Genomic DNA, 10,969 nt, shown 5'->3' with positions numbered 1-10,969 from the left:
GACCGAAGAGTAAATAAAATTCAAAGTTGGCTTAATGAACAGTGTAAAATATAAGGGTATTTTGTGATACCTGTGTCACACGGACAATAACAATCGTCGTCGATCCGGGGTTAGATCGCGATTGAGGATATATATATATAGTTGCCATAATTCGGGACAACCACCTGGGATATGAGCTGACTGAGCTCTCACTCAGAAGGAACCCAGACGGCCATAGACGTCCGACGGTCGACCGACGGACGTCAGTTTTCGGACCTTCGGACATCCGACGGAAGTCCGGTTATGTTCGATATACGTACAGCGGACGTCCGTCGGACTATCGTTCGTGGATCCGGATCGCGTCCCACGGACGTCCGACGGGCAGCCGGAGGCGGACATTCGGACGTTTCCCGGAACATGCTTGCAGGGCCCGCTATTGGTGCAAAAACTTGCCAATAACATTCGTGTAAAGCTCAGCAAGCATGTGCCATGGAAATTTCAGTCACATACTAGTGCTCAATGCCTTTGTCGTGAGAGTAAAGCAGACAACAGAATATGCAACAGGTTCAAGTTTCCTGTTGTCTGCTTTACTTTCACACACAAAGCACTGAACAGTAGTGTGCAATTAAAACTTCCATCAAAGAGGCACATATGCTAGCTGAGCTTTACACAAATGCACCATTCCTGAAAACATGCTAAGTGCATAGGCATACCAGCATGCGAGGTTGTAAAAAAAGCATTTTTTTGGCTTTATTGCAAAAACTGCATGCATAAATAGTCTACACTAAAAAAATATCGATGTTAAGGAATGGCATGGTAAAATGCAGGCCAACGGGAGTATTAAGAATCTACTTGAATAATTTTTTTTAATTATCCTTGGCCGTGACAGCTCTTCCCTTGGGGAGGTGGTGGAGGAAAAGGTATTTATTGAAACCTAATATTTCGGAATTAGCGAGGAGATGATCGAGTTCTCTGTGGGCGGCCTCCGCAGGCCGGGATTCCAGGAGCAGTTACTATCCTGTGCATTTTCTCGATCAGCTGTTGCTGGTCTTTCAGGCCTAAGATGGAAAGAGCAGGCTGGGCTCCTCCTGCAATAGAAGGGAAAATTAAATTCAAGTTATCTGTGCTGAACTTTGATTACACATCTCCAAGGGCAACTGCCAGTTTCTCTCAATTGCTTTTTCTAGATGGCACTGTACGCATGCATCTCCATTCAGAACTGTCACATACTATATAGAAAGGTCATATAACTGCAGCAAAACCCATGCAGAATAACAAAATATACAAACGTAGTTTGACCAGAACCTGGCATTCAGTATTTTAATGTTTTTATGTCGTCTCTTTGAACATGCCACTCTGACCAAACACGGCATGTTATGCTTGCTGCTATGCACCCTCAGCAATGCCCAAGACATGGAGTGCACATGCAGAGAAACTAAGCATAAAGGATGCTGTATATGAACATAAAGCACAGCCAGAGCATTGCAGTATTACACAGGTACGCATTGGCGGCAGAAACCTGCACTTTGAGCGGTTTAACAGGCAGATTTCTAAAGTAATTGTTCCTGCTCTGAAAAGAAGTGATCAATAATAACATCATTTAAAATTGTTACCTTTTTGTTCTGTAAACTACACATTTCGCTGGTTTCCATGTACCCTCTACCGAAGACATTGCCTGGGCGTGTCGGGGGTATATCGACATCAACATCTAGGCTACAAGCGTCTAGAAAGCGTCTCCTTAGAGCAGCTGCGACGAAGTAACTTATCTGATCACATGCAAGCTGCTGCAGCAGAATAAAGATGGACATTTGACATGTGGCTAAAGCCCAATGTGGAAGCATAGCCCGCCGCTGTGATTGCGCAGTGTTCATGCTTCTACAAGAGTTAAAAGTAAAGTTATTTGTTTACCCACAGCGCTATATGTGACATTACAATAGCAAGGCTTATAGTCACACAAAACACAAAAAGCTGACAACCACAAGCTCCTGATGTATTACCGGCAGCATGCAGCATGGATGTTAGTTACTGAAATATGGTTGCATAATTCTGGCAACCAGCTGTGCATGTATGTCATAGATTTCTCAACTACGCACAACAAATTACAAAAAAAAAAATAATGGTATTTATAAATGCAGCCAGCTGTTCGCAAGAAACATTGTAGCTTTTTTATGGGGAAGGTAGAGGGCGCCAAAGAAACTGCCCCTGTAAAGGCGCCTAATTTGCCCCTATGTAATATCTGGGACAAGTGTGTGGACTACACAAACTGCAATCAAAGCACATAACTTTCACATCGACCAGGAAACTCGGACCATACTTGTCGATGTGAAAGTTGAACGTTAGTTCTTTCATGTGTGCAAGAGAAATAAGGTCACAATTCGTTTACATCTGCGATTCTAGTCCAAAATCTAGACATACTGTCCAGAGACTTTCGCCCCCGCAGTATAAGCCACCACTTGGGTAAGAGATTAGTAAAAGAAGTGTATAAAAGACATTAGTGCTGTTGGACAGCCATAGCTATAAAAATGGTATTGACATTGAAGTACTGCCTTAAGGTGGGGCCTAGGGCATTACAAAAGCAAGAGTTAGTGTCCGCTGGTCCTCATTTGAACGAACAAAAAGAGGGGGGGGGGAGAAATCTACCTCAAGTACATGTTTTGAGTGACACCAAGCCGCAGTTAGGATTAAAGATATCACACAGTTTTGTGGAAGATTTGGGAGAGCTTTGCTGCTTTCTTACAGGATTGGACAAAAGAGCTCACCATCTTCAGAAAGGCACGTTATATAGAAATGAAAATAGTGAATTTACTGCATCTGGCCACAACAACTTGCACACGGAGAGGAAGATGAACTGAAAATTTTATACATGAATGTACGTATTTACAACAGGTGAAACAATGACCATGATCTATGCCGAAGAGGAAAGAGATCAAAATCTAGCTCAGAACGAGTTCTCCTGGCCGCGGGGCCGTTTCATTAACTTCGGGACTCCGCCCACATTTCTCATCCCCAATGACAACGAACTCACACATGACTGGCTAACAAACATTTTGGCATGTCTTTCCACTTTCATAAATTCTTCACCCTCTCCCTAATACAAGCAATGCAAAAGGGACAACAAATTCGTTTCACAACAAACAGAATTTAGAGAATGGACCTCGAAATGATTGGCTCACTAGGTCACATGCCAAAATCTGTCCCCTAGGAAAAAAAAAAGAAAAAAAAAATTAGAACCCATCAAAACGGTGTCCCACGTGCGCAACCATTGCCCAAAGCTTGCATCCTTGGCGGCTCCTTTTACAGGGCAATTATAGCAATTATTGGCGTCCGAGTCAGCACCATTGCGGACCACATCAGAAGAGCCAACCCACATCCTCCCGCTCCGCATCATACCGTCACTGTTACACACTGCCCCTTTTTCAACGCCGCCATCTCCCACCATTGTTGACATCCAGGGTTGGAATCCTCAACGAGACCCCACTCAGCGCGCCTGCACTGAATAATTGTCACTTTTATGGGCTCCCCAACAAGGAAGAGGGCCTTACACCCTTCAACCTGACAGTATTTTTTCTTTGAACGATAAGCAGTTCTTCCAAAAGAGGTGCTCGTTTCAAAGCTGTGCTGCCTCCGGGTGATGAGTCCAGTCAGCGCACTAAGGACCCCTTAGTACGCTTAGTACTAAGGACCCCTTAGTTGTATACTGTTCGTAAAGCTCCTTAAATAAAAATGAGCCCCCTACATGACACAGCAACGAGAACAAACTGCCTGTCCCCGCGTCTTCGAGTGCGACAGCAAAGTCCTCGGAAGAGGGGACTTCTTTCCCTCTCTGCCTACGTTTCCGTTAAGCACTGTAGCTGCTGTAGCTGCCTCTCTGTGCACGTCTCTCCGCCTCCTGTCCGAGGGCAAGTGGGAGACGGCCGCAGCTGGGCATTGAACAGGTGACCCAAAAAGAGCAGACTAATAATGGTGCCTAGCATACCCACCGATCCCTTACAGAAATCATTAAAGAAATGAAAGCAACACATCAGATAACGCTACAATGTTTCTAAGTGCAAAGTCGACAACTCCAAGTCATATAAATATATGTACATCTCCGCACATTAACTAGACAGAAACAGTGCAGAGTAAACTAATAATTCAGTGTCTAGCAACACTATTAAAAGGGGATAAAGGCCACGGGGGGCTGCGATTATTAGTACCGTTTTGCCTTTAAACTACAATAACATACTTGTTGCAAGCTTAAAATCAAAGATTCACACCTGTCCCACCCACAGCAATGGAACACACATCTGACTCGTCTGCAGAGAAAGAGGAAGCTAGACTATTACAGACGCACCCTTGGTTATTTTTCTGGAATTTCTGAGGGTGAAGAATCTGACTTGTCAGTAGCATGTATATGAATAAGAATCCTATGACAGTAAATGCATCAGATTTTCTGGAGTGGCTTTTCTTTGCTGACCACATATGAGGTGAGCTATAATTTATCCAACTTGGCCTAGGTTTATTCTATGAATAACAAAGCTAAAGCAGGTACACAGTCGTCCACTCAGGCTGAACATGCGAGTGCGTGGCATGCACTTTTTGAAATGCCACTGCATCCATCGCAGCTGCACACCGTAGCGAAGAGGCAGACATTGTGAAGTACCAGCCTCTAGTCCCTCTACCACCACTGGGGTCCCAAACTAGGGACCCCTTGTTTTTGTCAGGACAGGCCCCCTCAGGGTCAGCTAGTGAGTAACCTCATGTATTTGTATCTGATGGAAATGTTTTCCACCACCACCCACAATATGCAGCTGCGCATCATAGCAGATGTGAAGCAACAGCTCCTGGTCCTTCTACGCATAAGCCACTTTGCCTTGATGCATGCCTGCGCACCATAGTAAAGAGGCAGACGACATGACGCAGCAGCTCATGGTACCTTTACACATGAGCCCCCCCATTGTACTTCGATATGCACCATAGCAAATATACAGACTACGCCACACAGCAGCTCCTGGTCCCTCTATGCATAAGCCATTTTGCCTCAATACGCACCTGCGTACCTGAGCGAAGAGGCAGACGTGAAGCTGCAGCTCCTGGGCCCTCCATGCACAAGCCACTTAGCATCAATGCACGGCTGTGCACTGTAGTAAAGAGGCGAAGGACGTTAAGCAGAAGCTCCTGGTCCCTCTACACATCAGCCATTTTGCCTCGATGCGCATCTGCACACCGTAACAAACAGCCAGATGTGACAAAGAAGCTCGTGGTTTCTCTACACATAAACCACTTTGCCTCAATGCACGTCTGCACACCGAAACAAAGATGCAGATGACGTGAAGCTGGAGCGGCTGGTCCCTCTACGCACAAGCCACTTAGCCTTGATGCATGGCTGTGACGGATGCATTGCTATTTTGCAAACTGCATGCCACACATTCTCATTCAAGCTAAGAGTGGACGACTGTGTAAACGTAAAATACTGGTTATTTACTTCAATGGACAATGACAAAAAGTAACATGGTGGACAATGTAAAAAGAATTTGCTGCATAAAGTTTGTTGAAACCAGTTCTACATCCTACATGTAAACAAGCTAAAACCTTAATGTCGAAGGGATGTCCTGTGTGTTTAAAATCACGCTCAAACAACTTCAACACTGACAATCATGATTCAATATTAATAATATAGATAATGATACAATACTCACTTTTAGCCATACCAAAGAAATGAGAATGCAAAGGGATGTTGCTGTTTTTCCCCCGTGGATGACAGTTTTCCATGTTCAAAGTGCTGCTTCCTGTTGGCCTACGAAATCGGCTACAGCAAATGGCATCTGAAAAATTTTTGGAAGCCTCATGCTAGTCTTTAACGAGAAAAGGATTGCCATACAGAAGCAGAACACAAATACTTTTACAACACACTAAAAGCACCAACTGCGGTACTGTTTTTAGGATGACTAGGTAGAGGTTTTGCTGTAGCAAGCCAAATGTTAGCCTTCAATAAGGAAAGCATTCCCATACAGAAACAGAACACAAAAACTTTTACAACACATTAAAAGCATCAATTGCACAAATGCTTGTAAGATGACCAGGTACAGGTTTCTGCTATAGCCCACATCATGTGACCAGCAGTTATCAGAAGCCTTGTATGTGAGCATGATGCCCTAGATTCAATTTATGGCTATCACTGTATTAACAAGCATGGGTTTAAAGCTACTTTAATATGATAATCTAAGAACATGGTAAGAGCTTTCAGTGCGAGACATAAGCTCAGTATCATGCACTATAAGGTGCTGCATGGCTCTAGTGTAGCTTTGGCATTATCTCGCTGTCAATAATGCAATTAAGTTCTGAGGAGCCTTTGAATATCTGTAAGGATAAAGCAACAACAATTTTGTTTTCATCTCACTTTTGCTCAACTCGTGTTTTTTTTTTTTGAGCCTGCGGCTTGCATGGCCTCCCAGTATGCCTGTTTTGCATAAAAGAAGGCGTTGCAGGCACCAGAGCTCACAGCCCAACTGTATCGCGGCGGCGGTATGTCAAATTCGTGCCAGAACAGCGCAGAACAGCGGGTCAAGAAAAAGACAAGTGCTGACTTTTTTTTTTTCTCTCATCTCCTTGTCCGCTTGTTCTGCGCGGTTCGGTCCCACATGCATAACCAACATGCGCAAGGGGCTGTCCTGGTTTGTCAAAGCTTAAGGAGAGTACTAAACCTTTAGTTATTTAGTAGCTACAGCCGTTCCTTCTAGAAACTGTAGTTGCCGTAAATCTCGAGAAAGATCAGCGGCTGTCTATTTAAAAAAAAAAAAAAAGCTCGCGACGTTTTCACAAGTGTAAGCATGTCGCACGATAGGCTCGAGTGCAAAAGATTTCTCGTATAGTTTTTACAACGCAGCACGTTGCGCATGGTTAACAAATTAACTCCTTTAAGCTCGGGCAGGCACTCCTTTATCAGAGACAGAGAAGTTGCGCGGCTTACTGGCGCAGCGTCCAGTAATGCCGAGAAAGATGGCGCTCAGACTTGAGGCTGCACTTTAGTTAGTGGGCGCGGAGTCCATAGAGAGTATATGTTTCTCTATGCGGAGTCAGTCGCGCTTAAAACACTCGACCGTTCGGCTGCTGTACAGAGCTGTTTCCTTACCCAAAAGCTCAGCACCATCGGTGCATCGAAAAGTTCCACTAAAGAAACAAAAGTTCGGTGAAATACTTACTTTGGAATCGGCGGGTGAACAAAGTGTGCCAGCCGCACCAAGCCACAGCAAAAACAATGCTAGCAGTGCATTACAGCCGTAGGTATTTGTAACTGCGCAGTAAATGCAGAACACGGAAACGCGAAGCCATCATCCATGACTAAACTTCAACTTATCAGATGGATTGGATTGGCTCATATCAGATTTTTTTGAGGATAGGTTCGGTTTCGTTCTTTTTGAGCTTGCTGCTTGCTGCGTCTATTCAGCCACTGATTAAAATTTCACCGAAGCATCATGATAGAAAAATGTTTAATGGTCATTTAACTTTTAATCAAAAATTTTGATGGCAGAATTCAACGATGAAACATGCGGAAAATAAAAAAAAACTGTTTAATGGAAACGCTTTCTATCGCATCGATTCGCCCTGACATCATATAATGCAGACTTGACGGCATTACTGATTTATACGCAATTCAGACGAGCACGACGACTACAAACTATATCATAGCTGTGTAAAACCAAATCCAGTGGCGGACGTACGGCGGCTGTCCGCTGGGCGAGCGGATTCGACCATCCGCTTTCGTACGTACGCCGGAATTCCGGCGGACGTCCGAAATCGGCCGCCGAGTTGCGGCCGAGTTCGGTTGTCCGTCGGACGTCAGTGGCCGTCTGGGATTCTTGCCTTCCTTTCAGCCACCAATCAGCTAACCTTCGTTTGGTTATTTCTACCCTTTTAAAGTCTATTTTCCCTTCATTATCCTTAAACCCCAATGCTTTGACTAAATCTGGCCCATTGCCTTGAACTATAGGGCGGAGCCCTTTACAGGAAATTATTAAGTGTTCAGGCGTTTTCTCATCCTCCCCACACACCCTGCACAGCGTGTCTATCTCTTGGTACTTGACTCGGTACGTCTTAGTCCGCAATACTCCTGTCCTAGCCTCGAACAACAATGGGCTGCCCCTAGAATTATCGTAAATGTTTTATTTGGCTATTTCCTGCTTGAACGTTCGGTACATTTCTAATGCTGATTTAGTCTCCATCCCTGTTTTTCACAGACCCCTCTCTGTTTCCTTAACCTTTTTCTTAATTGATAATTCCTGGCTGGTCCCCCTACTGCTGTCCAAATATTTGCTTGCCAATTTTCTTGTCCGCCTTCTCCATCTTGTGTCAACATTCCTCATGTAGAGGTAGCTGAAGACAAATTTCCTAGCCCACCGCTTTTCTCCCATTTTTCTCAATCGTTGCTCAAACGCTATCTTGCTGCCAGCTTCCCTGCTCTCAAAAGAAGACCATCCCAGGTCACCCTGCACACCTTGGTTTGGCGTATTCCCATGAGCTCCCAAAGCAAGCCTACCCACCCCGCGCTGTTTAATTTCCAACCGTGCTCGGACCTCTGATCTCATACACAGGACTGCGTTGGCAAAAGTCAGACTAGGAACCATCACCCCTTTCCAAATCCCTTGCACCACTTCATACCTATTGTAATTCCAAAGCGCCCTGTTTTTCATGATGGCTGCGTTTCTACTTCCCTTAGCTGCCACATATTTTTCATGCTCCGTTAGGTATTCAGCTCCAGTATTTATCCACACCCCAAGATACTTGTACTTATCCACTACTTCCAGCATGTCCTCCTGTATCCTATGTTCGCCGGCTTCATTATCATTAAAAATCATGACTGCCGATTTTTCCTTGCTAAACTGCAGACCTAACTTATCTCCCTCTGTACCGCAGATATCCATCAACTCCTGCAAATCTACCCTGTTGTCAGCCATCAGTACTATATCATCTGCATACATTAGTCCTGGTAATGACTGTGGGATAAATTCTCCTTGCTTGAATAAAGAAAGGTTGAAGCCGAGTCCACTCCCCTCTAGTTTAGCCTCTAATCCTTGCAGGTACAGCATGAACAACAAAGGTGACAGTGGACATCCTTGTCTAAGCCCCTTCTTTACCTCTACAGGCTTCGACACCTTTTTTTGCCATTTTAATAGCACTTGGTTATCCTTATAAATATCTTTTAAAAGATTAGTTACTCCGCTTTCCACACCTAACACATCCAGAATACTCCATAAGGCTTCTTGAAGTACACTGTCATAGGCTCCTTTGATATCTAGAGAAGCTAGCCATAGGGGTCTGTGTTCCTTTTCTGCTACCTCGATACACTGTGTCAATGAGAACAGATTGTCCTCTAACCTCCTTTGTTTCCGGAAGCCATTCTGCAGCTCTCCCAGCACCCCCTTGCTCTCTACCCATGCCTGCAGTCTGTCCTTTATAATCTGCATCACCACCCTGTAGACCACTGATGTTACTGTTATGGGACGGTAGTTGCCTATGTCAGCTTTGTCCCCCTTTCCCTTATATATCATGCTCATTCTACTTAGTCTCCATTCATCAGGAACTTTGCCATCCATTAACATTTTGCTCACCACCTCTCTTAACGTTTCCTTAGACTTTGGGCCCAACATCTTTAATAACCTAACAGGAATACCATCTGGGCCTGCTGATGTGCTACTTGGTACTCTCTTCTCAGCCCTTTCCCACTCTCTTTGTCCAATTGGAACAATTGCACTAACCGGTCTATCGTCCTCTACTAAGGCACCTACTACATTTCTTTGTTCTTTAAACTTTTCTGACATCGTTAGTCGTATATGCTCTATTGCCTTTTTCCCTTCTAGCCGAATACCTTGATCTGTAACAATAGACCTCTGCTCTAGGCTAGTCTTATTACTCAGGGAATTCAAGTGTTGCCAGAATTTCTTAGCTGCATTTTTATCCCTTTTGTTTACTTCTGACAGCCACTGGGAACCTTGTCTTCTAATTTTCTCATTGATTAAGTAGGATGCCTCCCTTCTACATTTTATGTATTTATCCCATTTTCTCTCAACGTCTGCTTCTGGGTCTCCCCTATGCTTAGAATATCTGTGTTCCCTGGAGGCTTCCTGGCGTTTCTCTATGGCCTTCTTCACCTCCCCATCCCACCAGCTCTTGGGTTTTCGTCTTGTCCTTTTTTTCCTGACTCGCACCTTAGCCAACTCTAGCCCAAACAGTCCCATTAACTTTGTGTATGTCCACTCTGCTTTCTTATCCTTAGAGATTACTGCTTCAATTTGGGTGCTTGCTGTTTCTATTTGCTGCTCCGAGTAAAAGATCCCATCTGGCTGGTCATCATGTTTCATTCCTGAATTAGTTTTTATTCCAAAACTCATCTTGATACGTTTATGATCACTGCCTAGACTCCTGGCACCATGTTCATCTATGTTCATGACCCTTAGCCTATCGTACATCCTGTGTGACATTATCGCATAATCTATTGTCGAATGCAGACTCCCTACCTCCCACGTTATGACCCCGTCACACTTCTCAGTACTGTTACAGACAACTAAGTCGTGTCTTTCACACATATCCAGCAGCATGGTACCTGTCGAGTCTGTGTATCCATCTATATCTTCTATATGAGCATTCATGTCCCCTACTATAATTATTTCGCATCCTTTTCCTAGCTCATTAATGTCACCTGCTCTACATTCTACCATTTTTTTGTTTTCCTCTTTGGCAGTTGCTCCTGTCCACAGGTATACAAAGCCAAGGAGTGTTTGCTCCCCTGCCACTTTTCCTTTTAGCCATAAATGTTCCTTACATTCCTGTTTGACTCTTTGCCAATTTGTACTTTTATGGATGAATGCCCCAATTCCCCCTCCCTTTCTGCTGCCCTCTGTTCTGTTGCAGTATTCCCATGCATAATCAGGGTTACAGGGTGGTTGCTCCATGTCCCGAAGATGCGTCTCCACAAATCCATAAACCATTAACTTCTCCTGCCTAAGCTGCTCTT

General features: G+C 44.4%; 1 long non-coding RNA gene across 1 annotated transcript; it reads right to left on the bottom strand.

Annotated features, from left to right (window-relative positions):
• On the bottom strand, positions 1-7,693 carry LOC146197011 (uncharacterized). Its single transcript, XR_014706155.1, has 3 exons — positions 7,161-7,693; positions 5,658-5,783; positions 1-1,067 (listed from the first exon to the last, which is right to left on the bottom strand). It is a non-coding gene; the product is annotated as an uncharacterized LOC146197011 (long non-coding RNA).
• Between the last annotated feature and the right edge of the window lie 3,276 nt (positions 7,694-10,969).

Source organism: Amblyomma maculatum, chromosome 3, assembly GCF_055883805.1.
Source record: "Amblyomma maculatum isolate TAMU_Amacu chromosome 3, ASM5588380v1, whole genome shotgun sequence".
NCBI classification, from domain to species: Eukaryota; Metazoa; Arthropoda; class Arachnida; order Ixodida; family Ixodidae; genus Amblyomma; species Amblyomma maculatum.
Note: the sequence above shows the minus strand (reverse complement) of the source record. Positions and strands in the feature narration are given on the sequence as shown.